The sequence below is a fragment of the Ochotona curzoniae genome, unplaced genomic scaffold (genome assembly GCF_017591425.1).
Source record: "Ochotona curzoniae isolate NIBS_2020 unplaced genomic scaffold, NIBS_Ocur_1.0 contig_3622, whole genome shotgun sequence".
In the NCBI taxonomy this organism is placed as follows: domain Eukaryota; kingdom Metazoa; phylum Chordata; class Mammalia; order Lagomorpha; family Ochotonidae; genus Ochotona; species Ochotona curzoniae.
The window spans coordinates 16696043-16715883 of record NW_024465926.1 but is presented as its reverse complement, the minus strand read 5'-3'; positions in this window follow the sequence as shown (position 1 = coordinate 16715883).

The window sequence follows — 19841 nt, the reverse complement described above, 5'->3', positions numbered from 1 at the left end:
CATTGTGTAGAGAGTTCTTTCTCCAAAAATATTAGGTATACATAAACACTAATCTTTTTATTTTACTGAATAGAATATTTAGATTAGCAGAGATTGGATCTCTACTGTAGAGATATAAGGATGCTAGATATGGGAATTGTAAGGTTCAGTGTGTACAACTATTTTTATAGGAATTATCATGTCTCCCAGACTCTCCCTGAATAGGGAATACGGTCAGAATGGCTAGTTAACTAACCATGACTTTAAGTACTTGAGGAAGCATGGGGCAATTTATTAATTTCCAAAAAGTTAAATGGAAGTAAAGATTTTAATTAAACCTTCAGAAATCCATCATTCTGAGCACTGCCCAAAATATGCCTGAAATTTTATGGTGAGCTTTTAAACATGTAATTACCTTTATTGAGAAAAAAATCTCAGGAAAAGTATTTAGCAAGGTTTTGGGCCATCCTTGACTGCTTTCCAAGAGCCATAACAGGGAGCTGGATGGGAAATGGAGGAAGCAGGACACAAAAGTGCACCCATAGGGGATCCCGGTACTTGCAAGGTAAAGATTTAGCCATCCAGTTGTTGCACCAGACCCAAAAATAAATTATTATTTTTAATAAGTAGAAATAATTATCTTTAAAGTTCATTTCCCACATACTATTCTAAGTCATCTCACATGTCCAAGCTTTCTTTGCAGTTTGATCAGTAGAATATAGCAAAAGTGGCTATAAATTGAAAGTTCGAAACTAGTGTATATCTTAATGCTCCTGCCTTTTTTTGACTCTTCTGGCCTGATCCAGAAGCCTCGAGAAGGATTTCAAACCTCTGGGAGAATCTTAACTTACTACATAGAATGAACAGGGGTCCTTTATGAATTGCACTGTGAATCGAAAAGCTAAAGTGCCTTTTCTCACTATTAGGTCACTGGGATTTGGAGTTTGCTACCACAATTATTTCTTTCTGACTATCACATCTCAGTATAACTTATTAACAGCTGCTTGAAACCCTGTGAAAAACTGAATCGGTTTGAACCTGAGCTCCATGAGCTGGAACACAAGAAACAAAGCCAACCAGCATTCACTCTTGTACAGCGTGTGGTGATGTCATGAGCTGATTGTGTGATCTCAAAAGCCGAATGCGGGCATGCTACTCCTTGCTGCCTTTAGATGGGAGACTTGAAAGATAGGGCCACTTTGATTAATGACTTCATTAGTATGAAAAAGAAGAAAACCCTGATCTCTATCTTCATCCTCACAGACAACCAAAGGAAGAAAAAAATCTCTCTGCAAGAATGCCAGAAGACTAACCAGAAACCTGATTGGCCAATACCCAGACATCTAGCAAATCAATGCCTGTGGTTTACACTGCAGTCTACCTTAGTTCACTGCAGTAGTCCAAATTAAGACGGTTGATAAATAAATAATAGGCAATCTTTACAAGTGTCTACCACAGGAGTTGGAACCCAATAGGTGCTTATCAATAAAGTTAGTTTCCCTTGTTCCAATCGGCCTCTCGGAGTAAATACTCCAATTAAATTATTTTAGTCTGTATTTCCGTTAATGAAGAGCCATGATCACTCACTTCTTCTTTCCTTTTAAAAACTATTTACCAAACTCCATAGTTCATACTGTGGTGACTACATTTTTATTTCATGCTTTTGCCCCACTGCTTTTAATTTTTTAATCTGAGAAACAGCCTCAGTAGTAAAATTAACTAAAGAAATGGAAAGTATCTCTCAACTAGCCACTTATGAATAACATAAGTTTTTTATAGTCTACACTGTAACTTTTATGCACAAAAGCTATTTTGTTAATCATGCGGTAAAACTTACATTAAAAAAAAAATCTGTCAGTGAAGGACAGGATGGTGGCTGTTGTCAGCTAGTTCATCTTGCTCCATTAGCTGTCTTAACGAAGGAAGGGTCAAGCCAGTAGAGATGTAGAGATAGTACATGTGACTTAATACAGGGTTTATATCTGAGCAGTCTTGTTTCTGATTTCATGTTTGTATATTCTATTAGCATAAAGTTGTTGATCAGCATTATCCATTGTACTTTTATGAAGTATTTATTTATTTGAATAGCTGAGCTACAAGGAGGAGAGAAAGATTAACCTTTGATCCATTGCATCACTTCTTCAAATGGCTGAATTAGCTCTGGGCTGAACAAGTCCAAAACCAGGAGCCAGAAGCTTCTTCTGGGTCTCCCGTGTGGGTGACAGGGGCAGGAAATGAGCGTATTCTCGCTCTCTTCTAAAGCAAGTATTTAAAAGAGTAGTAGGGCCGACGGCTACATTTCCTCCATGCAATGATGGCATCCTACATGGGTGATGGTGATATTCTGTGCTGGTCCATTTCTGATCAAGCCGTCTGCTTACACTGTGGGAAAGCAGTGTAGGAATTCTCAAATCCTTGGACCCCTGCATCCATATGGAAGACTAGAAGATCCTCGTGTTCCATACAGGGTCCTGCATGGGATCATCTTGTTTATTTCTCTTTAAAAATATTTTAGCAATAATGAGCAACACTGATATCCATGCACAATCATTGTGAACCCATTTTAAAAATATGTATTTATTTATTGAAAGAGTAACACTTAGAGAGAAAAAGATAGACATCTTCCATCTGCTGGTTGAATTCCCCAAAGCTGCCAACTACTAGGGGCTACACAAGGCTGAAGCTAAGAGCCATGAGCCCTATCCATGGATGATGGGAATCCAACTTCTTGAGCTCTCACCCACGATTCACCTTAATGAGGTGTTTGCCTCAGTGATCAGACTTGAGCTCACAGATTTCACTGCACTCCTAGTTAGCCTCTTAATGTTCGCAGAGTCAGTGATCATACTCCTCTGAGCCACTTAAATAATAAAGCAGACATTGACAATTATTAGTACAGGTTGTAGAAAGGACTACATGGCTTGAAAACCTGTTTTGTTTTCTTGTGCCAAAGCCTGAGTTTTAAAACTAGTCTTCGGAGTTTCAAATTTTTTATGTGGTTCTGAAGTAGCTTGTCATTTTGTGTTCTCCTATCTTCCTATTCAGTGGCAAAAGTTTGAAAAAAATTACTCATTGATAACACCAAAATATGAACAAAACTACTTCCTTTGCGTTTATATGAGAAAATGGATGCTTTAGGATCGAAGGACAAACAAAAGTCATATATTTTTATTTTGAGGAGTAACTGAAATTCAAGTCCAAGAGTCTAGACAATTTATTCTCTCACCTGAGCCAAAACCATTCCCTCAACAGAATGTGGCCGCTTGCCAAGCACAGGTCATTTGATGCTCCATTGAATCCCAAAGGTCTGTGTTGTCTTTGTTTGTTTTTTTAAGATATGTCAGTTTCCCTGACTCTAAAACAGGTAGGAACATGTGTGAAACTGCCTGTGTCCCACAGACACATTAAAGGTCCCCTAGGTTTCAGTAACCATTTGGCATTATAAGGGGAAAATAATTCAGGCATCACAGCTAAGCAGGGGATTTATCAGTGCTAACCTGAGCAAAATAATGATTTTCACCTTAAATGTTCATTGCATGGTTGGAACATTTGGAAGTACTCTAATTAGCTGGGCAATGTCATGGCTCTCTAATAGGCTGTCACTGTCTGGTTTCCGAGTTACAAAGCAAAGATTGTAAGTCACCTACGTCCCAAAAGTTCTTGGCATCTGTAGAAATCATAAAGGGTCAACAATACAATTTTAGATACACTCAGGACATGTAAGTGTTAACGGGATCCTGTAGCCTCGTTGGCAATGTAAAAGGACCCATCTTTTGAAGCTGAGATTTCTTTTATGGCTGTGTGAACAGAGGGTGTATGTTTTAAAAGTAGAAAAAATTATAATAATAATCCACTGCAGAACATGCATTTCTTTTTCAGAGTAAAACAAATGATTGCGTGTGTTACTCTGTCAGTTGGTGATCATTTCATGAGATGGAAGGCACTTAGGTCTGCAAAATTTGGAAAAGTATACATTGCTGCTTACGAGTCCTTTGAAGGCCACCCATTAGTATGAAGGGGAGTGTACAAAGCTCTCTTTCCTTCCAAGCTGTGTATTTTAATGTGCTTCTACTTTTGCTTTGAGGAAAGCAGTTTGAGATACAACAGTTAGTCTGTTTGATATTAGCCTTCTAGAGCTTTTTTGTTTGTTTGTTTTGCCAAGTATTCATTCTCAGGCACGGAATGTCATAGGAAAGCCCATTGCATCTTAGATTTCCTGTGCTTTGCTCCACAGAACTTTAGGTTATCCCATCCCTTCTCTCACCAGACTTTCTAGGAGGCCTCGCCAACACAAATAGCACAAAATCTTGGCTGAAGCTGTAAATATTTTTGTTTGAAGCACTAGGGCTTCTTTGGTGTGCACAGATGGTACTGCCATAGAAAAATGTCCTGCAATCATTCATTTGTAACCTGAAAACGCAGGCACATGGAGTCACATTTGACAGATTACAACAAGATCTGATGGATTAAAAAAAAAAATCCCTCTGCTATCTCCTAGGCAATGAATATTGACATCTGTTTCAAAATTCCTTGATGATACTATTGTCCAGCTTGATCACCTATACCTTTATTGGCTTTTACTGTTTTGTCTGTCCTGTCATTCAATTGTCTGAAATCATCTTGCTGATATATATATTAAAAAAAAAACCCACTATCGTCATATAAGCCACTTTTCATGCTCCAGAGAAATTCATTTGGTTGCTCTTTTAAAACATTTGAGTGGTTTGAATTGCAAGAGAGAGAAAGAGAGAGATGATATCTGTTGTTCTGGTTAGCAAATGATCCCAATGGTACTAACAGGACTTGGCCATACTGAAAACAAGAGCCTGGAATTCCATCCAGATCACCTGTGTGACAGACAGATGCCCAGGAACTTGGGAAATCTACTGGTTCAAACGAGCTCTTTTATGGGATGATGACATCATAGGCAGTGACTTAACTTAACTTAATGGAGTCAGAATACTGGACTCCACTTTAGACTATTCTCTTACAGTGTTGTCTGTTGGTATTACCTAAAACTTGCTAGAACTTCTCACTCAGGAGCAACTTTCCAGATCCACAGAATCTCTAAAACATCAAACTTTTCACTAAACCATGTAAAACATTGTTTTGAAACTCAAATGTCACACCAATTTCTAAGAGATGGAAGACTCAAATGCATTGTCAAAAAGCGTGAAGAATACTCTGGTGTAGGGCAATAGAAACTATAGTAAATTTTGTCTTGGAAAGTATGCCTCCTGTGATGGTTGGAGGGTGAACGAAACATGTGAACATGGAAAATTAATGTCCTGCAACAGTCCAGGCTCGTTTCTTGTAAAAATTTTGATCAGGTCCAGCAGCGTAGCCTAGCGGCTGAAGTCCCTGCCTTGAATGTCCCAGGATCCAATATGGATGCCAGTTCTAATCCCGGCAGCTCCACTTCCCATCCAGCTCCCTGCTTATGGCCTGGGAAAGCAGTTGAGAACCGCCCAAAGGCTTGGGACCCTACAGCACCTATGTGGGAGACCTGGAAGAAGCTCCTGGATCCTGGCTTCGGATTAGCACAGAACTGGTCATTGCGGGCACTTGCGGGGTGAATCATCGGACGGAAGATCTTCCTCTCTGTCTTTCCTCCTCTCTGTATATCTGACTTTGCAATAAGACATAAATAAATCTTAAAAAGAATTTTTTTTTTGATCAACACAATACCTACTGTATAATACAGTACTGGCTATTTTCTCCATTGAAGCTTTCTCCATTGCACACTCAGAAAGGCAGTAAGAGGTGCCTAACATACTGAGTCTCTAAAAATCAAAGGAGGAACCCAAACTGAATCTTGGGCTCTTGGTTTGATCTTGCCAGACATGGAGTTTTGAGGCCTTTGGAGTAGGAACTGGCAAATGACAGAATTTCCTCCTCTCTCCTATTCTGCCTTGCAATAATAATAAAAAAAATAAGTAATATACTTTAAATGCTGCAATTTAAAGTGAAGATATCTAGTAAGCATTGTATCGAAAATACTCAAAATGGTGTTCATGTGGAAAAAGTATAGAAAAAGCATTTATCTTAAACAAAATAAAACAACAACAACAAAACTTCCCTTTAGGAGGGGAAAACAAACTCTGGATCTGGTTATCAGCAAAGATACTATAATTTTGACTTCTTATGATTGTGTAGTTCACCACACTTTATCTTTTCAGCAATTTTAAGGTTCCCTTGGACAGAAAAATGACTTGCACCATGGTGAGATTAGTTCCGCCCCTCCCTTTTGATTATGAATTTTGTTTCTCAAGTGTAAGCAGATTCAATGCTGCACCACATGATTGGAAGATGGATAATACGAATCAGGAAGTCAATACTTAGTAAAATAATTTAGAAAAACAATACATTTTTGCATTTGAAGATTAACTTTGTTGTTTGTGTCTTCACATGAAATTACTTTCGTTCAAGGCCTACTGTGCGGAGGAGTACTTAGGGAAATAAAGTGGTGCATTTTTCATTGTCTTCAAATCTATTTTCTGCTTGAATGAAGTCAGCATCAAATTTAAAGCAAGAAAATCACTCATTGATGGGAACTTCAGCGGAAGAATCGTTGTAGAAAGGTCTGTTTTCTTCTAGGTGTTGATTCTTAAGCCTTACAAGTGCATGCTCTTTTCCTGACCACATAATTCCTGGAACTTGACAAATCCGATTACCTAATCGACCCTAGATCTTGAAGGACTTTCTTTAAAGAACTAAATGTTCTTATTGATAATCATATCATAGAAATGTCCTAATCATTTACATCCCAAAAATTTAACCTTAAGTCTTCCTTTTCTTTAAGATTTATTATTTATTTTTATTGGAAAGTCAGATATACAGAGAGGAGGAGAGACAGAGAGGAAGATCTTCCATCCGATGGTTCACTTTCTAAGTGACCGTAACGGCTGGTGCTGCGCTAATCCGAAGCCAGGATCCAGTAACTTCCTCTGGGTCTCCCATGTGGGCGCGGGGTACCAAGGCTAGGGCAGTTCTTGAATCCTTTCCCAGGCCACAAGCAGGGAGCTAGATGGGAAGTGTAGCTGCTGGGATTAGAACTGGCACCCATATGGGATCCTGGTACATTCAAGGTGAGAACTTTAGCCACTAGGCCATGCCACTGGACCCAAATCTTCCTTTTATACTTACTAGCCACGTGTACCTGAGTAAGATAAGTACCTTTGTTGGACTTTGTCTGACTCATATAGCCGGAACTTTCTACCAGCATTCGTTGACCTGTCTACAGCTGTAGAGTCATTGGTACTATATTTTTAAATAAAGCAATTCCTTTTTTTGAACACTATTTATTTATTTATTTATTTATTTATTTAAAATGCGGGGAGAAAGAGAGAGAGAAAGATCCTTCATTGGCTGCTTCACCGTCCAGAGTCAGTTCCAGCCAAAATGAAACCATGAACCAAGAAGTCCATCTTGGTTTCCCAGATGGGTATTGAGGAAGAAGTATTTTGAAAAATATGCTTTCTTCTTACGTGTATCAGCACGAAGCTGAGTCGCATTTACAGATGCATTAGCTACAGCTGGAATTCAAACTGGCATTACCTTCTGGGACTCCAGCATTACCTTATGGGACTCTAGCATTACAAGTGCCTACCTAACTTTTTGTGCTTCAATACTGGTCCAAGGTGAAACAATGCCTTTAGTTCTCAGTACTAAGGGATGCATGCTCAGGGTCCATGGCTTTTATCTTTGCATCCCATGCTTTGGCCACCAAAGTTCTAGAAGTGGCAATCTATGTTATTATATAATTGATTGACCTACATAAATCTGAAGTGCTCTCTGTGCCTCCATTTCTCCACATCAAAGGATCAAACATAATCTTTGGAAATTAACAGCTGCTTCATAATTATCATTCTTCTCCATCTCAGCCAATGTAAATCTTGATATACATTTTATGTATAAACAAATGGTTGAAAGAAAGATGATCTCTAGCTTATTCTAGAAATAAGAAGAGAAATCATTCAAAAATGTCAACAGAAATTCATGTTGCAGAAAAGCCTGTACACAATCTCATTGTCACTAAGCAGCATCACAGGTGGATGGCCCAAGTTTTCTTCCTTTACAATGTATTTTTTCAGAGTTACATGTAGTTACTATGAGAATGAGAAGGTCGTGTGAAAAAAATAGAATATGTTGTCTCCCATGTCATTAATAGCCATGTTTACTTGGCCTTGTTCACTTCTCAAAAATCTGCCTGTCTTTTTTTAACACCAGTTCAAACTAAGTTGTTTTCAATAATAAGTACAGGGAACATGCTGCAGGAAGAAAGGAAGCAGCATGGATGATATGCACACAATTGTGCATCTGAAATATTTCCCTTGGACAAGTCTTCAATCTGCAACCTGCTTTTCAATGCTTATCAGCCATCTCAACAATTCAATTATAAAGGAAAAAAAAAGTCCAAGGGAAATATACAGTTTATTTTCTTGCTTAACTGTTTAACTCAATATTCCAATTAACAAAATTCCTTGGCAGACAAATTCAAGGAGAGGGATAGTATAATTAACCTGCTCAATTATTCAAGCAGTGTTTAATGAGGACTTAGTGTGTGCATGGTACGAGGCTGCGTAAATCTGTGCTATCATAAGTAAAAGTCACTACGTAAAATAGTATAAAAGGAAAAGTAGATGAATAATTAAATTTTTTCATGAACTGACAAGTTACATTAAGGGATACCACATCTGACAAAAAGGGGGAAGGATAAGAGAAAAAAGTTGACACCAGGTCCCTTGTGGAAGTCAAAAGAAGGCAAGTAACAGGAGCAAAGCAATCAAAAGCTGATGGGATAAGTACAAAACCTATAATGGGGTGACAGATATGAAACTAATCATGTCACTCTTCAGTACATACACAATTTGTATTGGAAAATGCAATATTACACCTTCTGCTGACTGAAAGTAACATTGCTTTCAAAGACAAATAGTTTAAACTAACTGGCAACAATCTAATGGCAACAATTTTGAATATAAATAGCAATTAATATTATGTGGTATTAATACACTTAAATGGAGGAATGTTGGACTTGTGACTGTTGCTGAAGGCATATAGTATTGCAATGATATTTGGGAAAACAGTGAGAGCAGGTGCAAGGGGTTGTGGATGGAAATCTCTATGCCTATGAAACGTTATCATGAAAAATATGACAATAGCTTTGATAAAAAAAGCTTTTACATCCTTATTGAGACCAGTTCTTTAAGAGCACATGAGAACCTGAGAAGCTATGTGCTCAATAACATAGCTGTAAAATGCAGAGGTGCTCAGATGCACATTTGTTACAACAATTAGACTAACACATGGGAAGCTCACACACCATATGGAAAGCCTCTGTTCTAGTTTGTTAATAATTATTTATTTATCTAGTTATTTATTTGAAAGGAAGAGAGGCAGAAAGAGAGAGGAGAGAGAGAGATCTTCAATCCATTGGTTCACCCTTAAAATAACTTCAGTGGCTAGGTTTGGGACTTGCTAAATGAGTCAGCAATTCTATCCAGATCTTCGACATGAAAGGCAGGCACTTGAGTACTTGAGTCTCCTTCTATTGCCCTGTTAGGTATATCAGCAGCAAGCTAGACTGGAAATGGAGCAGCCAGCACTTGAACCAACATTATAACATGGTATGCCAGTCTTTAAATGTCTTATAATTTGCTTCATCATAACACCATCCTCTGTGTTATGTGTTTATGTTCCATCTCTGCTTCTGATTCCAAATGCCTGACAGTGTGTATGCTGGAATGCAACAAATGGCTTAAGTACTTACCCCCGTGAGTCATATGAGAGCCCAGAAGGCGTCCTCAGTCTGGCTTCAGCTAGATCAAACTCCAGCTATCATGGCCATTTGGGAAGTGAACCTGCAAAGAAATCTTGCTGCTTCTGTTTCTCTCTCTGTTTGCTTCCAATTCTTTCAAATGGAGTGAAAATAAATAAATGAAAAGGATTTTACATATCTATAGGTATATATAATTCATATATACATGTGTATGTATATTTAATTTATTTAAATGTAATGTTTTAAATAAGGGGTTGTAAAAAACTCACTAGTATAGAATATAGCTTTGATTTAATTTGTGTCACTGATATCCTACGAGAGATTTTGACAACACGTACAGGTGTGTTTGTGCCCCTTTGAGGTTGAAGAGCCGTTTCAGCAGATGGAAGAGGAGTAGCCTGTCCAGGGTAGATGATGGAGATGCTGCCCGGAAGGATGGGAGCTGTACAACAAATTATCCAACCCAAAGACTGATCCTTCTGAGGCTGAGCAGTTCTGCCTCAGCCAGGATGAGGAGCAGACAGGAGAGATTTTATTTCTTTTATTTGTACAGCTTCTCTCAAATAAAAAAAAAATGTTTTGAAAGAGCCCAAGAGACAAGGGTTGAAAATACATACGTATGTCTACAATGTACATGTAAGTCTACACACATGTGCACATGTTTATGTATATAAGCATCAAGGGAGAGAGAAAAGAGACAGCATATAGAGCACATGTTCCATGACTTTTCTTTCTTCTTTCTTTGTGTTTTTCTGTGGACATTTCTCTAGCTTTGTCAGAGTTAGTGGTCAGCTGGGTCCAATAAAGCACACACATCCTCTACAGAAGCTCTGACTAGTATTGTAATAAAACTAGACTGCTGTGGCTAGTAGGCTGACATTATTCCTGATTAATTTCCGTTCTGTTTCGTATTCTTTTTTTCTTTGAAGATATGTGAATTATTTCTTTTAGTTTCTCTTTTTCCTCGTGTCTGCTTCATTCAGTAGTCAAGATAGGGATTGATTTGGAATAGAAATAGAAAGCCTTCTCAATATTGATTTCCATCCATTCCTAAAAACACCAGGAGGATCATAACTCATAATTTTGACTGAAAGGAGCATCCCTTTCCCTGTCTGAGCCAATTCATCCAAATTAAAAAAGAAGAAGAAAACGAAGTACCACCTTAAAACAAAACTTCGTATCGCATGACAAGACAAGCAACAATTTGTTAGGCAAGACAGACACCAGCTTCTCATTGGTAATCCTGGATCATAAATCTGTCACATGAGCCACGAAGAGGTGCTTCATCTGTTGCTGGGAGCCACGGTATGGTCGTTCTCTCAAGAATTCAGTCATGTGTGACAGCACTAATGTATCGAGTTTCAAACGTAGAAAGCTACATGAGAGCATTGCATTATCAGAACCACAAATGCCATCTGAGTGACTCGAATGCAGAACATCAATGAGAATCATGGTGAGAGCTGATCTTGGAAAAAATATGCACATGGTTTGGTCAGGGAAGAATTTAAATAGTTGTGGGTTTTTTTTTTCAATATTTTCTAGCAATAGCAGAGGTTATGTACAAAGCTGATTAAGCTTAGGATGGCCATAAAAAAAAAAGTTCTGAGATGACCTAATTAATATTTTGGCTTTTTTTTTAAATGCAGCAACTAACTTCCCATTGCTCTTGAGGTGAAATCCAAAATCCTTTACATGGTATGCAAAGGTAATCCTCCCCACAAAGGGCCTTAATGTAAGCTCTTCTATCAATCCATATGTCCATGTCACAGTCTTCCATGCATTCTTTACATTATAAGCTATAATCCATCTCCTCTGGGGTATCTACTCTGATTCTTAAATGCAGAAGGCACATTTCTTGCCACCACATACTTTTCATTATAAATTAATTGATGTAGTTCTTTGCTGAGACTCCTACATGATATTGGATTCTATTATGTAAGAAAGGCAGGGAGCACAACCATCATGGCCCATCAGTTGATCCTCAGTGTGTATAGTCAGTGTGCTTTATATTGAATTCTCTGCAAACAAATATGGAATAAAATGGCAAAAAAAAAAATATTTGAGTCAAACACATCCTATGTGCTTCCTCAGGCTATTCCAGACACTGGAAAATATGCTGAAGTTTATATACTATTTTGACCGTGGAGTACACGTGTCAAAGCTGGGACTCCTCAGTGGCTTAGACGGAGCAGTGTACAGCATATCCAGGTGCACATGGAGGATATGGCAGTACATTGTCTGTGGAGGACACCTGGTACCATTACGGAGGATGGAGGGCAGAACAAACTACCCCATCCAAGTGTTGGTAGTGAATGCATGGGCAAATGGAGACTCTAAGGTGGACTGTGTCAACCAGTAGATTCTGGAGAGATTTCATCGTGCTTAGAATGGTGAGATTGACAGTAATTAGGAACTGTGGAACTCTTGAAACCTCATGAGCAGGACCCTCAGAGCATGCCCCACATTGGGGACCCTGGTGTGTTATCAGGTGGCTGTCCTCCATCTCAGGGTGCAGAGGCGTTTGGGAGGCTGGGTGTGGCTTCTCTCCTTGTCTACATCTCTCCCCTAGACACAGCAAGGAAAAGGGAGAATGTCTGCTCCTCATCCTGGCTGAGGCAGAACTGCTCACCTACCTTCCTGTTGCCCTTGACACTTATCGCCTTAATCAACTACATAAAAATCTTGAAAAAGAAATATAATGAATATTTTAAAGAAAGATATATCTGATAATGTAATTTTCTTATTTGACTACATGAAAAAGTAGTCAATAAAAAAGATTTAGTAATGTTATTCAAGTAGATATATGTAAAGATTTTTGTCTCTCCCAAGGGAAATGTGTGCATTATTTTCCTCCAGTTCTGTTTCCTTACTACATTCTAGTCAAGCCATCTTTCTGCTGTAGCGTTTGTCTTTAACCAGAAAAATGAATTCTCATGTAGGTATTTTCTGTTTCTCCCTGCTATGACTTTTACCTCACTCAATGCTTCCATTGGCTTCCATATTCATTGATTCTTTTTCCTGTCATGGAAAATTTCCTAAAAGGCATCCTCCTAAAAAACCAACGTTGAGGCACACTTCCATCGCCCCTGGCATTTTGAGGTTCTTAGCTTGCTTCTTCTTTTTTTTTTTTAATCGTACTTATTACTATGAATCACCACCACTTATTTGTCCATTTCCAGTTTTATATCCTCTAGTGTAAATGCCTGGAAGAAAGAAAAGCTTTTTTTTTTTTTTTCTGAGTTTTTCAACAAATTCTGCTTGGTTTTTCAAAAAGAGGCAGGCATCTAGAAAACATACATTTCTATCTTTTGAATGAGTATATAAATTGAGAGAGAATCATGAGATAGGCAGAAAAGACTGTATAACTTCTAAGATTTAAATTTGGTATTAGAAGATAAGAAGTGTTTCTGCTTTAACGAGATGGGGGACAAATCTGAGACAGATGTCATGATGTATGTGTTGAGTTGCTGAGGCAGATTGGAATTACAGGGTATAGGGAATTTATCTTTCCTGAAACATTTTACGTGCATTTGTCAGGCACCAGAGATAAATCTACTAAAATGGAAAGGCAAGAATAGCACAGATTACAGAATGGCTGCAAATTTGTTAATTTTTCTTCTCTTTTCTGAATGGTAGGAAGTCAAAGAAGGCACTTAAACCAGTAAATAGAATGATTCATTTTTTTTTCATTAGAAACATCAATTCAGCAGAGGGTGGGAAATGAAATGGAAAAGAAAATGGCTTTTATCCAAAACCCAGAAACCTAGATTTCCCAGATCTAGGAAGTACTTCTTAATTATGCCCTTAAAAGACCCCAGCTGTATTTTCCATAAATGGAGCTAACCAGATTTAGTGCCAAAATCAAGCTTAAAATAGCTATTCCTCTTTTATTTGTCTGTTTTTAGATCTTGAATGTGTTTGAGAGTTTTATGTTGTATTTTATTTTTCATTGATGCCCTCTTTATTGTAAACTGGTGACTTGTAATTGTATAAAATATGAGGAAACAGGTGATGTTACATTGTGTTCCATGGTTTTAAATGTATGGTAATACAAAAAGGAAAGATCAAGAAAAATTAGACTTTCTCTTAAGCTTGTTTCTTTTAGTATGCATGTTATCAAAGGTTAAGCTATATGCATGGGCCTTCATAAATCGGGGATAAAGTTAGACCCAGGTAATGCACATAGAAAAGTTAAGACCAGAGGGTAAACAGACCAACAGAAGGTCAATATTACCATATGAGACTCAGGGATTATAAGATGGTCTATACCGAAGAAAAATGGAATGTTGGTGGGTACAGAGCGACAAAGACAATCAGAGGGCAAAGATGTTGATACAAATAAATTAACATGCATGAACCTTAAGGATATGATGCCAAGTAGATCTAGCTAAACACAGAAAGACAAATACTGCATGACCTTATACATACAAATATGCAGACTCTAAAACCAGGATAATACAGAAGAAAATGATGGTTTCCTAGGGGTTGATTAATTGGCCAGAAAGGGAGGAGGTTCTGGTCATAGGGGGCAATTTACAGTTGACATATGAACCTAATGTGCAGCACAATAATTATGGTTGATAATAATATACATGAGAATGCAACAAGAGTTAGCTCTCAAAGAAGTTACTGCACCCACACAGTAGTACACACACACACACACAAACACACGTGCGTATAGATGATAGTTCAGTAAGCTGATGGACATGTCAGCTTAACTCTCCTGGATTGCACTATCGTTTTGTTTTATTTTTCTTGATAGTTTTTCAATTAGAACTTGTACCTAAACATAGTATTATGTGTATCAAATAGTTACAGTTCATAGTGAATACATCTGTCAAAAAAACACATTGCATCCCTTGAAAGGAAGGCATTTAGGTCTGTATTGATGCATAATAGGTTGAGCTTATGATAGCAAAATCCACATCTCAACCCTCAGTGTTTGACTTCCCATTGCTCTGCTTCCAAACTAACTCCCTGTTAATGCAGTGGGAAAACAACAGTGGACCACCCAAGTATTTGGACTCCTGCACCCAGATGGCAGGAAGTGTGCCATGCTTGATTCAGCCTGGCCCAACCCTGGTTTTGCTAACCATATGGGGAACAAACCACAAGGCAAAAGATAGAGGAACCTCTCTCTCTCCTCTCTGTCTCTCTCTTTCTCTCTCTCTAATTCTTCATTTCACATGTGTAAATAAATAAATCTTTAAAAATACATAAAAAGTATCAGTTTGAATGCGTTGGTGTTATTGAAAACAAAGTCCTCAATCATCTAAACTACTGTGACGTAGCAATAAGCATATTAAATCCTCATTCCATATTTCATATCTGAAAAAGAATTTTACAATTACTGAAAAAATGTCTGAAATCAAGTTTCCTTTATAATATGTGAAAATATAACTCACCATTCTCTAGAGTGCTGAAGCTTCTGATGAGCGATTTTGTATTTATGAAAATTGAAACACTACTACTATTTGAGATTATTTCTTTTCTAGAAAAAGGGTTCAAAAAATACAGACCAAGGAAGAAACATACATAATAAAAAAATAACCGAAGGAAAGGCTCAGGGTTTTGAGGCCACGTGATGGATGGACATCATTTAGCAATGTGTTTGTTCTCAGAACGCTTTTAGGAAGGCAAAACAAAAGTTTTATTTGACAAACTCAAAAAACATTTGTTCAGAGATTTTCTTTGACAATCTGTGGAGAACTGTTTGTTGTGAAATGGTAATCTGAAGTTGTAGAATGACAGCTGTCAATCTTAGGAAGGCTTGGTCATCACGTCCTCTGAAGAATTCTAGGAACCATTATACTATGTAGGGATTGCAGGACATCCACGTGGGTTTCCTTTAGACCTTTGCACATAACTTTGCTCTAGCTGACATGGTGGCACAGCAGGCCAATCCTACCCCCTGTAGTGCTGGCACCCCATTTTGGTGCCAGGTCATGTCCTGGCTGTTCCACCTACGATCCAACTGTTTCTGGTCTGGAAAACAGCTGAGGGTGACCCAAAGTATTTGAACCCTACAACCATATGGGAGACATAGAGGAAGCTCCTGGATGCCAGCTTCAGACCAGCTCAAATCGGCTGTTGCAGCCATTGGGATAGCAAACCAGTGGATAAAAGGCCCTTTCCAGCTCTTCTCTCGTTTTGGAAAATCTGCCTTTCAAATAAAAACAAGTAGATCTATGGAAAGTGTGCTATTTCTGAAACTTATTTTTTCCCCCTAGTGGTGAGAGTATCTAATTTCTCATTCCAGTTATTTGGCAAGAAGATTCATTTTTCTTTTCATAGGAAATAATTTAGCACGTGTAGACACACTGGATTAATGAAAAGTCAATTTTTAGTTTTTATATAGGGCATTGGCTTGCTCTGCTTTAGCAACAGCACAAGCTTAGAAACTGGCATGATATGAGGAAGTAATAAGTAGGAACCGGATATGCCCTGATGCCTTCTTGAAGCATGGCAGGTTGCTGCTGATATAGCATCAGCACATAGTGGACTTGGCTGGAACCATTTGGGCTGACACCTTTTTGCCACATTAATTATTATTAGAGACAAGATCTTTCTGTGACAATATAGTCCCATTGAATGATATATTTTACATTAGTTCTATTTAAATATGACTATATCTAGGGCTTAGTGATTTCAAAAGTTTACTTTCTCTTTTGTTCAACGATGTGGGTGTAACCAGCCAAAGTTACTTATGCTCATTTGTGGCTTCAGCACGTTGCCTAGTTTTACTTCTCTGATTGATTTGAGTCCAATTTCTCATACCTGAGAATTGGGTTAGATCAAGCCTACCTTGTATTTATGAGTTTTTTTCCCCCCTAATCTTACCTTTCATTGTAAAAACAAAAGAGAGTATTTACTTTTCCTAGAAAAATTTTCAAGTTTCCTCTCTTCTCTAAATTCTTTTGCTTCATCATGTGATCATATTTGGCTGTTTTAGATACTAATTTTGTCCTATTCTAGGCCCATTTATTTAAAGTTTTCTGATGAAGAGAGTTAGACATACAATCTTAATTCTGAAACTGATGTTTCTGCCTGATGTTTGTCTATTAGCTATACAGACAACACCAGAACATTATCGATTTTACTTACTTATCTATAATTTAATCTCTTTTATGACATATACCACAGATATGACAAGAAAAAGAATGCATTTATAAATAAAGGAGCCAATCTTCCTATTTTGTTTACAATTCACAATATGAATGAAAAATCGATTTGTCTCACTTCCTGTGCACATCTCTCCCCTGAAACCATTTTGTCTTTGGTGGGACAGAGGAGAAAGTCTTCTGAGTCACCTATCCTATTAGATAACGTCGAGTTATAGCACAATGATGCATTGGTAAATTAGAATAAGGGATGTAAAACTGAAATGATGATGCTTCCTGTGAGGGTCCAGTGTTGTAGTGTAGTGGATTTAACTACTATCTGCAATGCCAGCATCTCGTATGGCCACTGTTGGGAGCCCCGGCAGCTCCACCTCCAGTCTGGGAAAGCAGTGGAAGATGGCGTATGTGCCCCTTCACCTGCACAAGAGACCCAGGCAGGGAGTGAAGCAGAGGGAGCATTCTCACCCTCGTTCTCAACTTCTGCTTCTTTCCCTGTAACACTGCCTTTCAGATAGAAAGATACCTTCACTCTGCAAAAGAGGACCAACTGCTCATTATGGCCCATGCCACATAATAGACATTGAGGTAATGTTTTGGTTCTCACTTGTCCTATTTCAGAAATGCCTAACGAGGAAAAATATATTAGAGAATCAAACTACTCAAATTTTTAACATTAAAATACCATGGTAAATCAAGAGAATACCTAAGATAACAAACTATCTTGTAATACGATTTTTGTTTCTTATGATCACATCTGGAATATTATATATTTGAGAATCTTAGATTACATCTGAAGTTAACCCAACTTGAATGATTGCTCAGGGAATGCACCTGTGACCTCATGTATATACATGTACATCATGTAGATCCAAAAGGTATTATGTGGCACCCCACGTCTCTCATTAGGAGTTGCATGTCTTGCAAAGCACATGACGAAGGTGGAAGGTATCTGCTTTTGGTGCATACAGATGCAACAAGGTGTCCCGAGTACTCAAGGAACATCTTTGTTATCTTAGGACAAGATCACTGCCACTGCAGCAAGGGGCGTCTGCACAGTTGTGCTTTCACACTTAAGCCAATAACTAATTATGAACAAGCAGAGGGAATCAATGATGCTGGGCGACAAAGAATACGGTCACACTGCGGGAACCTCAGCATGTATATATAATTCATAGCATGTATATGTAGAAACAACAAAAATTTCATATATGAGTGCAATTACATTTACACCTGATTATTGTTTATAGTCCTTGTCTGTCCTCTTCAGCAACCTTAATGTTTCTATTGGTCAGTTCTTTAGTAGAGAATTATAAATCAAATTGAAGGTAGGTCCTTGCAAACCACCCCCCCCGCAAAAAAATGACAGAAAGAATGGAGGGTGAGAGGGAGCGGCAAAGACGGTAGGCTGGGAAGTGTTGTTACATAAAAATGACTTTAAAATAAATGGTGACTAAGGCATAAATAAGGTAATGAAACGATAAATGAAGGAAGGTGGAAAAAGAAGGAGAACGGTCCTTTATCTGGAAATGAAATCTCACTGTTCCTCCCCCCACAGTGCTATACATGTTGTGTTTACCTACTTGAAATAGAAATCAGGTATTCTCACTCCTTATCCTCCCACATGTCATTAACCTGCAGTCACAAATGGACAGATAAAAAATTCAGAATCACAGAGGCCATTTATATCTCTACTTAAAGCGCTAGAAACCAGTGATTTGAAATTATTGAAGAGATGTACTAACAGGATGATACAAAATTTACAAGCTTTGCAGAACTGAGCCAAGAGATTCTTATCAGAATAGGGCTATAGCAACAAGCCATGTTTTTAAGAATCAGTTTTAGGTCATTTGTTAAAATACAGCCGGCTGTCATGACCTTATTCTTATTAACACAGCTGACAGGTACAGGGCCAAAGCATCTCACTTCTTCGCAAGTCTGTGATGGTTATTTATCAGTGTGCAGTGAACATTCGTCTCATTCCAACCTCCTTCTAAACTTTCTGCAAGGGTGAAGAATTAAGTCAGGAGAAAGTCAGTGTAAGTGCTTGGTTTAATTAAGGTGATTATAGCAGGTGAGATTACGTTAAACTAGCATTATTTCTAAGATATTTTTGGCCATGTGTTGTGTACACCTTCTCCATGGACGGCCAGTGAGGGAAAGGCAGTTCTCGTCACTCCTGGAGTCATTTCTGTTGTCTAATTCTCAGCGTCTCAATAACAAATGCAGGCACACGCACATACACACATTGTAACCTTTAGTATCTTAGTGTAAATATTTCATTTTGTCTACAACTGTTTTGTTCATTTTTCCCTCAAGGCCCTAAAAATACCGTCTGATTAGATCACAATTGACTAATGTCCCCCAGCAGGGCTGACATGTCAATGCCATCACATCACTGTGACTTTAAGCTTCTGCTGGAGGTTTGGATCCTGGAGACGGTCCTTCATTTGTTATAACTTCAACTGCACAATATAATCAGTAATTATTTTTGTTGTTTTCTATCAAAAGAGTCAGGGAGAGAGAGAGAGAAACATCCTATCCACAGGTTTCCATGCTCGGATACATACCCCAAATGACTGCAATGTCTGGATGTGCAGAGCAAAACCTGGAGCTTAGAACTCAATCCAGGTCTCCCACAGGAACGGCAGGGGCCCAAGCACTGTGGATGCTATCCCAAGTGTTTCAGGAAGGAACTGGGTTGGGAGGGGAATAATCAGAACTTAGATCGGAGGCCAGTGTTTCAGGCAGCAGCTTAACCTACTGTGCCACCCCAGTCTTCATTTAAAAATGTTAAATGTATACTTGTTTGAGTTTAAGTTATTGTCTTTTCAAAGTTCTATTTGAGAAGCAGAAAGAGAAAATCCTACCGTACTGGTCCACTCTTCAAACGACTATGATAGCTGGCATTGGATTAAGCTAAAGCCGGGAGACGAGAACTCACCCAAGTTCTCCCGTGACAA